The sequence below is a fragment of the Emydura macquarii genome, unplaced genomic scaffold, assembly GCF_026122565.2.
Source record: "Emydura macquarii macquarii isolate MOO-44397 ecotype Brisbane River unplaced genomic scaffold, CSIRO-AGI_Emac_v2 contig_1305, whole genome shotgun sequence".
NCBI classification, from domain to species: domain Eukaryota; kingdom Metazoa; phylum Chordata; order Testudines; family Chelidae; genus Emydura; species Emydura macquarii.
The window spans coordinates 858,955-869,205 of record NW_027131442.1 but is presented as its reverse complement, the minus strand read 5'-3'; the positions used below and the strand labels follow the sequence as shown (position 1 = coordinate 869,205).

The following is a 10,251-nucleotide window of genomic DNA, read 5'->3' as shown; positions in this document are numbered from 1 at the left end:
ACCCCAGGGATCAGCTTGGCTCCGGAATTTCCCTCTGTAGGAGGGAAAATGATACAATGTGACTCGATCTCATCCTTCATTGTAGCCAAATCCATTATCCCGGAGCCTCCAGGGCACATCTGTGTTGCAGCTGGGAGTGAGTCACACAGATGCACGCTAGCCCCACTTGAGGTAGCGCGCTAGAACTAGCAGCGTGGATTCTGTGGCACAGTCAGTGGTTGGGGCTCACCAGGTGAGCTTAGAGTGGCTTGAGTCACTGCCCCCTTTCTAATCATAATGCCTCCCTCTCGAAGCGCTTTACAAAGCAGAGCAGTAGCATTATCCCTATTGCACACCTGGGGAAACTGAGGCACACAGAGACAGGAAGTGATTTGCAGAGCTAGGACTAGAATCAATCACCCCATCCAATCGGTCACACTACCTGCTTTTGCTGCTGTTCTCTTTCTCCCTCCCTTAACTTCCTCCCCACCCCTTTACTCTCTCTCTCCTACCCTGGGTCCAAATTGCTTTCGCCCAGCCGCTGGTAGCAGCTGCTTTCCTCCCCAGCAGCCAGCCGGTGCCTCATTGTGCCCTGCGGAGGTGTCTAAAAATAGAGAGGTATGGACCATGAAAAACAGAAGGCGCGAGGCTCCAACCGTTTCGAATACTTGCGAGTTCTTGGTAGGAATTCACATTTGGCAGCTCCCAGAATTCCCGTGGATGTAACTGGCTGGACATTTCACAACACCGATAAGGAGGCCTCATAGAGGGTAGCTAACAGACAAAAATAAACATGGGCGAAGGGGCCAGAGATTTGCCCAGGATTTCAGCTGTCACCGAGTGAGGGAGGCTCCTGGTGGGCGGTGGAGGTGGGCTCTGGTGTCAGGGCAGAAGCAGGCAGGGGTGACCCGCGGGAGAAGGGGATGGCCCGCTGATTGTTGCGAGAGTCCAGACCCCACGGGGAGCAACGCAACACTGTGGAATAGAAGCTAGCTTTGGTAAGTGCCAGCTGCCGTGCACAATGTCTGGGATGAGAGGCTCTGAGCCTTGGAGAATCTGCTGGGGGCCAGATTCTCAGGACAGAGCTGCATAGGTGCCACGGTGACGGGGTGCAGTATGAAACCTGAGATGGGCGTGTCTGCGTGGGGATAGACAGGTAGATTATAACATTACCTAGCTCTTCTGTTGTGCTTTCCATCTGTAGACCGCAAAGTGCCTTCCAAAGCTCATGATTATTATCCCCGCAGATGGGGAAACTGAGGCACGGGAAGGGAGGGAGGCACGGTAACAGAGAACCCAGGCTATGCAAGTCCCAGTCCAGTGCTGTGCCCACTGGGCCACACTGCTTCCCCGGTGTAATGACAACGACGAGGGGCCCTCTCTTGAGGTAGCCCATCAGGACCCCAAGCCAGGAAGAGGGTCCTGCTGGGCGGGAAGGGGCCGTAGGACTGGAAGAGGCAGGGATAGCCCATTGGAGGCTCTGGGCAGAGGTATAACGCAGAGAACTCCGCCCTGGATTTCCACAGTTCATGCCAGGGGAAGAAACAGGCCTGGGTGGGAGGGGCAGTAGGGGATAGGGTTGCCAACTTTCTAAATTTGGAAAATCAGACGCTTCTTGCGCACTCCTTCCCCTTAGACCCTGCCCCCGGCTCCGCCTCTTCCCCCATGATATGTTATATGGCAATATTGTATACATTCTGATGTGCAGAAAGAACAGTAAATATGCCAGGCGACCAGCTTGGCTTAACAGAGAAATCTTCGGTGAACTTATACACAAAAAGGAAACTTACAAGATGTGGAAGCTTGGTCAGATGACTAGGGAGGAGTATAAAAATACTGCTCGAGCATGCAGGGGTGAAATCAGGGAGGTCAAAGCACAATTGGAGTTGCACCCAGCAAGGGATGTGAAGGGGAACAAGAAGGGTGTCTACAGGCATTTTAGCAACAAGAAGAAGGTCAGGGGAAGTGTGGGGCCACTTACAGAATGGGGGAGGCAACCTAGTGATAGATGATGAGGAAAAAGCTGAAGTAGTCAATGATCTCTTTGCCTTTGTCTTCACAGACAAGCTCAGCTCCCAGTCTACTGCACTGAGCAGTATGGTATGAGAAGGAGGGCAGCAGCCCTCAGTGGTGAAAGAATAGATTCAGGACTATTTAGAAAGACTGGACGTGCGCAAGTCCATGGGGCTGGATGCAATGCATGTGAGGGTGCTGAGGGAGCTGGCTGATGTGATTGCAGAGCCATTGGCCATTATCTTTGAAAACTCGTGGCAATCGGGGAGGTCCTGGACAACTGGAAAAAGGCAAATGTAGTGCCTATCTTCAAAAAAAGGGAAGAAGGAGAATCCGGGGAACTACAGACCGGTCAGCCTCACCTCAGTCCCTGGAAAAATCATGGAGCAGGTCCTCAAGGAATCCATTTTGAGGTACTTGGGAGAGAGGAAGATGATCAGGAACAGTCAGCATGGATTCACCAAGGGCAAGTCATGCCTGACCAACCTGATTGCCTTCTATGAAGAGGTGACTGGCTCTGTGGATGGGGGGAAAGCGGTGGATGTGATATACCTTGACTTTAGTAAAGCTTTTGATACTGTCTCCCACAGTATTCTTGCCAGCAAGTTAAAAAAATATGGGTTGGATGAATGGACTATAAGGTAGATAGAAAACTGGCTAGATCATCAGGCTCAACGGGTAGTGATCAATGGCTCGATGTCTAGCTGGCAGCCAGAGCTCCCCAGGGCCTGGTTTTGTTCAACATCTTCATTAATGATCTGGAGGATGGGGTAGATTGCACCCTCAGCAAGTTCATGGATGACAATAAGCTAGGAGAAGTGGTAGATACCCTGAAAGGTAGGGGTACAATACAGAGTGACCTAGACAAATTGGAGGATTGAGCTAAAAGAAATCTGGTGATGTTCAACAAGGACAAGTGCAGAGTCCTGCACTTAGGACGGAAGAATTCCATGCACTGCTACAGACTGGCGACGGACTGGCTAAGCAGCAGTTCTGCAGAAAAGGACCTGGGAGTTACAGGGGACAAGAAGCTGGATATAAGTCAGCAGTGTGCCCTGGTTGCCAAGAAGGCTAACGCCACATTGGGCTGCATTAGTAGGAGCATTGCCAGCAGATCAAGGGAAGTGATTATTCCCCTCTATTTGGCACTGGTGAGGCCACATCTGGAGTATATTGTCCAGTTTTGGGCCCCCCACTACAAAAAGGATGTGGAGAAGTTGGAGAGAGTACAGCGGAGGACAACAAAAATGATTAGGGGGCTGGAGCACAAGACTTATGAGGAGAGGCTGAGGGAACTAGGCTTGTTTAGTCTGTAAAAGAGAAGAGTGAGGGGGGATTTGATAGCAGCCTTCAACTACCTGAAAGGGGGGTTCCAGGGAGGATGGAGCTAGGTTGTTCTCAGTGGTAGTAGATGACAGAACAAGGAGCAATGGTCTCAAGTTGCAGTGGGGGAGGTCTAGGATGGATATTAGGAAAAAGTTTTTCACTAGGAGGGTGGTGAAGCACTGGAATGGGTTACTAGGGAGCTGGTGGAATCTCCATCCTTAGAGGATTTTAAGGTGAGCCCTGGCTGAGATGATTTAGTTGGGGTTGGTCCTGCTTTGAGCAGGGGGTTGGACTAGACGACCTCCTAAAATCCCTTCCAACCCTCATCTTCTATGATTCTATGATTCAATGTTACACAAATGTGTTGTGAGGTGGGAAACATCTACAGCCAGCCTTTCAGGTATAATAGTGGGGTAGCCAGGCAGCATTAATGATTTACCATCACCCAACAAGGGAAGAATCCACTATCTAAGAAACTGTTTACAATGAAGGCTTCTCACAGAAAGCACTTAGACAATGGGACACTGCTTGACCAATGGGGGTGGACCCTCACCGGTGTAGCATAGATCTTTCCAGTAAGATGGAAGAAGCTATAAAAGAGGGGAAGTTACATCATCACTTGATTTCACTCCCTCCCACAACTCAACACCTGGAAACACGTCTGGAGGACAAAAGACTTGGAACTGGGGAAGGGGGGGTCCCAGGCTGGAGACGTGTCCCAGCCTGTGTATTAAGAATCTGTAATCTGTTTGTACCATGTACCAGGGTGAGCCGTTGCTTGATGTAAATCCTGTTCCGGGGTACAGTGCTGGAAAGCTGGGGGGAGGTGGCTGGTGCCTCTCTATTGTTGGTTCATGGGTGGCTGGGGAACGCACTCAAGTAACTCAGTTAGGGTGACCCTGCCTGTGAATGTCTGTGTAAGGGCAACTTGCTGACAGCATCTCAGTGTAAGACCCAACCCAGGTAAACATTCTTGCCATCTAGTAGGGTGTAGATCTCCACCTGCTGTTGTGCTGGGTGATAACAGTGCCTGGAGGGGTCTGCTGTTCGTCACCAGCAAGGCATTATTGGGAGTCAGCCCAGGCTGGAAGATTAAGGGCAGTGGCGTACCGTGGGTCTCCAGTGCCTGGGGTCCAAACCTACATTTGCACCCCTCCCAGGCCTCACTCGCTCCCCCAGCACAGGGCAGGAGGGGTCCCGGCACCACCCCCCAGCTGCCCCAGGGAGGGGAGCCTGTACTTGCGGAGTGGGGGTGAGGCTTGGGGGGAGGTGAAAATACAGGGTTGGCTCTGCCATCCCCCATCCCCACACTTACCTACAGCATGGTGCCCACCTCTCCCACTCCAGCCCGGCGCCGGCTCAGACAGGGTGGCCACACTCCTGGCCTGGGGGTGGGGCACCCCTCAGAGTCTCCTGCGCCCCCTGCCTCCTGTGTGTCATGAAGGGCTGGCCTGGCGCCTTCCCCTCCACATCCAGGCTGGCACCCAGGGACCTGTGCCCTCCACCCCCGTCCCTCGGTACGCCACTGGTTAAGGGGACACAGCAGTTCCACAGTTTTCAGGCTGCGCCCTGGGGAATCCCATCACACCAGGTTCTCCCAGCAGCTGAGCAGAGAGCAGCTCTTCCAGGCTCCAGCAGCAGCTGCTGCTCTTCCCTCACCCTCGTGGCAGAGGCTGGTTACTGAGGGTAACTGGGTTTTCCGGTTGAAAACCGGACACCTGGCAACCCTAGATGCAACTGCAGAGGAAACAGGAGTGTGTGTATGGGGAGATCTTGGTGGACCAGCAAAAAGAACCCTGGACTACTACTGATAATTGGACTATCGATTATCATGCTTATTGCCAACAGCAGCTAAACCAGTAGGTCTTAGCAGGTCTCTGCAATGGCCTTAACATATCTAAGCAAAAAGCCAGGAGGAGGGAGGGTTGAGTGAGAGCCTGATCCTCTGTCTTTCCTGATAGGATCTCTTTTGAAATTGCTGAGGTATGTGTATTGGAAAAACAGGAAACTTTTCTATATCTGCCCTTTCAGATGTATTTGTCAGGGTCCTAAAGACACGAGGACCCTACAAAAACACACCTGTCTAATTAATGGTTTGAGGAAACCTCTTTCTTAAACTTTGAAGTGGTTTGCTTAACAAGTTCTTTTTACTGACATGTTATTGTTACACTAACCTGGTAACTGAGGAGAAAAAGTATGGGGTAGGCAGACTCTTCAGGGACACGTCATGGACACAGTTAGGGTATGCAATGGTAGCTGAAAGACGGGCCAATTGGATGGCTGTCATTGTACCACTCAAAGACTGCTCCAGGCTTTGGTAATTATTGATTTTTGGAGTTACTTTACTAACCTGTTGCAGGTGTGTCTAAGTGCTTGAGGCTTGAATAAAGTCCAGCTTTCAGTGAAAGCACACTTGTATTGTATTCTTTGTGCCAGCTACCTATCAGTCAGACTGCTGTGTCTCCACTGATTTATTTCCTGCCACCACTTCGCCCAGACGAATAGTTACCAAGAACGTTGGGTTTTTAGGGCCACATAACAGGGGCTGGTGGCGTGGCCAATGCCAAGGGGCAAGAAATGGCAGAGGTAGGCTCTAAGGGGTGGGGTTAGCAAGGGGATTAGGCAGCAGCTTTGCCATTGGCAATGGGGAGCAGTGCCTGGGCAGGCAGGTGAGCCTGGCAGAGGGAGGGCAGGGCAGGGCCATGCAGTTGGAGGACTCACAGGGCAGGCCAGGGGGATGTGACAGAGAAGAGGGGATGCAGCAATGGGTGTGGGGCAGGTGGGTGTGGGTGAGCATCAATGGCAGAGTGGGGATGGTTGGGGGGTGGTCTGTGCAGATCTGGGAGGTTAGAGCAGACAGCCTTGGGCATAGCCTGGAATGGGGAGCCAGGGGAGGGTGTGGGGGTAGGGAGGGTGTGGAGGGGCCAGGGTAGAGATAGGATGAGTGTCAAGTGAGGAGACCAGGGGGGGCAGCATTGGAGGGCAAGGGTGCCAGAAAGCCAACTCTGAGCACTCCCTTCACCCAACCATGGAATGGAGGAGGACCATGTGACCTGATGTATGGATGGAGGGGTGTGTTTGGGGATGGATGGATGAATGGAGGGGTGTGTATGGGGATGGATGGATGAGTGGAGGGGTGTGTTTGGGTTGAATAGGTGGGTGGATGGATGGATGTATGGATGGAGGGGTGTGTTTGGGGATGGATGGAGGGTTGTGTATGGGGACTGATGGATGAGTGGAGGACCAAAGGGGAAGCAACCAACAAGAAAGCCCCACTGCCATCATGGATACTGAAAAATTACTAAAATGGATGCTGGAAAAGGAGCAGCAGCAGGTGACCCAGCAACAGCAACAGATAACCCATCACCAAGAACAACAACTTGTAAGAGATTTAGCGGCACAACATCAGGTACAACAGGAGCACCTAGTTCAGCAGATGTTGTACCCTGGAGATATCAATGGAGTCTGCTGCATTTAGCCCATTCGGAACCCTGGGCCGGGCATCTCAGGAGAGAGAGGACCTTACAGTGGGTGGCACTTAAGTTATTCCAGCCCGGCATTCACAAGGAGGCAAGTGATTTTTTGCCTCATGACCAGAATACCAATGCACTGTTCCCAAAGGGATATCCAAGGCACCCCTGATTCCCCTCCTGGTGGTTGAAGGGCCCTTCGACAGAATCGTCATGCTGCTAGTGGGGGCCCTGGAAAGAAGTGGGTCAGGGTTCCGCCGTATACTTGTGGTGGTTGACTACACAACGCGGTATCGTGAAGCCGTCCTGTGGGTACGGTTCTGGCACCTACGACAGTGGCAGAGCTCCTGAATATCTTTGCCCAGGTTGGGATACCGAGACAGATACTGACGGACAGAGGGACTAACTTTTCATCCCCGTTAATGGTGCAATTGTGCAGGCTAGTGGACATCCATGCCCATAAGATATCTGTCTACCACCCCTAAGTTGAGGGTCGGGTTGAACGGTTTAATGGGACCCTGAAATCCATGCTCAGGAAGTTCATTGATGATGATCCACGACACTGGGATAATCTACTAACCGCATTATTGTTCATGGTATGAAAGGTTCCCCCAAACCTCCAGGGGGTTCTCCCCATTCAAACGGCTCTATGGGAGGCAACCCAGGGGGATCCTGGACTTTCTCTGCAAGACCTGGGAGGAACAGGAGGCCTGAGTCATGGGGTTGGTTCCATACATCCTACAACTTTGTGAAGTCCTTAATAAGCTCGGGGGATTTGCCCTGGAAAAATGACTATGAACCCAGCAGACTGAGGAGCATTGATACCAGGGCCGTATTATCCATTAGACACAATAGGCACAGTGCCTACGGCCTACGAAACTTTCAGGGCCTACGAAAAAAAAATGTATATATAATTTTTTATTTTTATTTAAAAAACTATTTATTAATAGCTTAAAATCAAATTAGTTATTTCGGTTGGGGGGCCTACGGAGGCAAGTGTGCCTAGGGCCTTCGAAGGTCTTAAAACGGCCCTGATTGATACAACCAAGGGACCAAACTACAGACCTTTGAACCCAGGGCCTGCGTCCTATTATTGCTACTCTCGTCTGAGTCCAAGTTATTAGCCAAATGGCAAGGACCTTTTGAAATGACCCGAAGGGTGGGGCTGGTAGACTATGAAGTCTGGTTGCCTGGGTGGCAATGGGAGACCTGAGTGTACTACTGTCGTGCTGGCTGGATTGGTGGTGGTGGGGGGGGGGGGGGGGGGGGCATTTAGTATTTGTTTGACATCAGTGTGTCAAAATCATCATAATTCATGTGAGATATGCCATGTGAGGTACTGTTAGAAAGGCTATAATGTGCTAAGTAAGATGATAATACTTATGTTCATGTGTAGTATGTGTAATGGAAGTTATAGATACGTTTGGTATATCAGTATTTCAAATTGTGCTGTCTGAGTGGCATCTCAGACAGGATGCCTGCAGAACAATAGCTTGCTTAATGGCCCATTGAGACACTCACAGGTGCAAGGTGTAAGTCACCAGGACTTGCCCATGTGACTCTGGACTCCATTTTGGTTCCTGTGAAATTCCACAGGCAGCATACCTGATGAAGCACCAGGACTGGCCCATGTGACTCTGGACTCCATTTTAGTTCCTGTAAAATTCCACAAGACACAATGGCCAGGGCCAGGGGGTATATAAGGCGGTGGCCTGGGAAACCATTTTGTCTTTTGTTTCTGTTCAACTACAGACACATACCTACCTATGGATCAATTCACTTGCATCTGAACTGAAGGACTAAGACCCATCCAGACACTGGATGTATGCCAAAGGAACTGTACAAGCCTGCAATTCCACAATTCTCCCAGAAACTTGATGTTCATGGACTTTCAATCATTTGTAGGTATCTGATTTGCTTTGACCTTTTAACATTTCTCTAATGGTTTGTTTCTTTCTTTTTACAATAAACCTTTAGTTTTAGTTACTAAAGGATTGGCTGGCAGTGTGATATTTTGGATAAGATCCAAACTTATATTGACCTGGTACTGTGGCTGACCCTTTGGGGTCAGGAGGAACCTTTTTAGTAAAGAGCAGAGAGTTTAAATAACTGGTCTCTTTACTGGACCTAGTGGCTGATTGGGAGCCAGAGACTGGAATGCAGTAAAGGGGGCTGTGTGTAGTAGTGTACTGGCTTCTTGATAACCAGTTTGGGGGAATCAGAAGCACAGTTTGTGGCTGGTTGGGAAGTCTGGCTTTAGTGCCACCCACCAGCGCTGGGAGAATCTGCTCTCCTTTTGCAGCCTGCCCTGACCTTGGCATTTTCAAGTTGCTACCCTAGGCATGGAAGGGTCACAACTAAGTTAACCTCTTGGAGGTCTGGAAGGCCCAAGGGGGTTTGTTGATGGCCCCCTACCCCTCCAAACCAGAACTGGAGCCAATAGCATCAGGCCCATTCAGTCTGACTCCTATGTCAATCGGATGTGAGCTCAATGGGGAACAACAGCAGCAGATGTGACAACTGGTCCAGTCCTTTCCAGCCATGCTATCGTCCCGCCCTGGATGGATGAACCTACCCCACCATCACATGGCCACCAGCCAGGGGCAGAGGGTCCAAGACCATCATTGGCCACTACCCAGGAAGTTGTGGGGAGTTGTTCAAGAGGAGCTCCAGGTGATGCTGGCCCTGGGGGTCATAGAAGATTCTTCAAGTGAGTGGAAGAGCCCCATCATCCTCAGCCCAAAGCCCGATGCGTTAATGAGATTCTGCATCGCGTTTCAGAAAGTCAGTGCTGTCTTGCGCGTTGATGCTTCCCCAATGCCCCGAGTGGACGAGCTGCTTGAATGTCTAGGTAACGTCGAATTTATAACCATGCTGGACCTGACAGAGGGATACTGGTAAATTCCCCTGACATCATGGGGGAAAACAACCTTTACCATGCCGGCCAGCCTTTTCCAGTTTATAACCATGCTGTTTTGACTACATGAGGCTTCTGCTACCTTCCAATGGCTAGTGGCCCAGCTGCTATGACCTCATGACTAGTACGCAGCGACTTATATTGATGACATCGTGATTTACAGTACTACGACACCTTACCGTAGAGTTGCGAACACTCGGGGAAGCCAGGCTAATGGAGAACCCCGCTAAATGTTGCCTCGGGCCAAGGGAAGTGAAGTACCTAGAGTAACCAGGGGGATGGAGTCAGTTACGCCCACTAGTGGATAAGATCCAAGGACTGAGAGATTGTTCAACCCCCATGACCAAGAAGCAGGTGAGGCAGGTCCTCCACTCTAGCCGCGCCCCCTATGGATCACACAAAAAACTCCTGGCCACAGAAAGTACAGCGATCAAATGAATGTGAACTGGCCTTCCAGGCCCCAAAGGATCGATTGAGTCAATTGAACCGGTCCTGTTCCATCCAGACTTCTCTGAACGACTTACACTCCAGACCGATGCCTCGAGG

At 50.8% G+C, this 10,251-nt stretch overlaps 1 protein-coding gene across 2 annotated transcripts in view; it reads left to right on the top strand.

Annotated features, from left to right (window-relative positions):
* The first annotated feature begins 852 nt into the window (after nt 1-852).
* SLC43A3 (solute carrier family 43 member 3) overlaps nt 853-10,251 on the top strand; it is a 32,434-nt gene continuing 23,035 nt past the window's right edge. Inside the window, exon 1 of one of the 2 annotated variants that reach the window (XM_067550737.1) lies at nt 853-977. The gene's annotated coding sequence lies outside the window, so the exon portion shown is untranslated. The remainder of the gene's footprint in view (nt 978-10,251) is intronic. The other variant, XM_067550736.1, reaches the window with a different exon arrangement.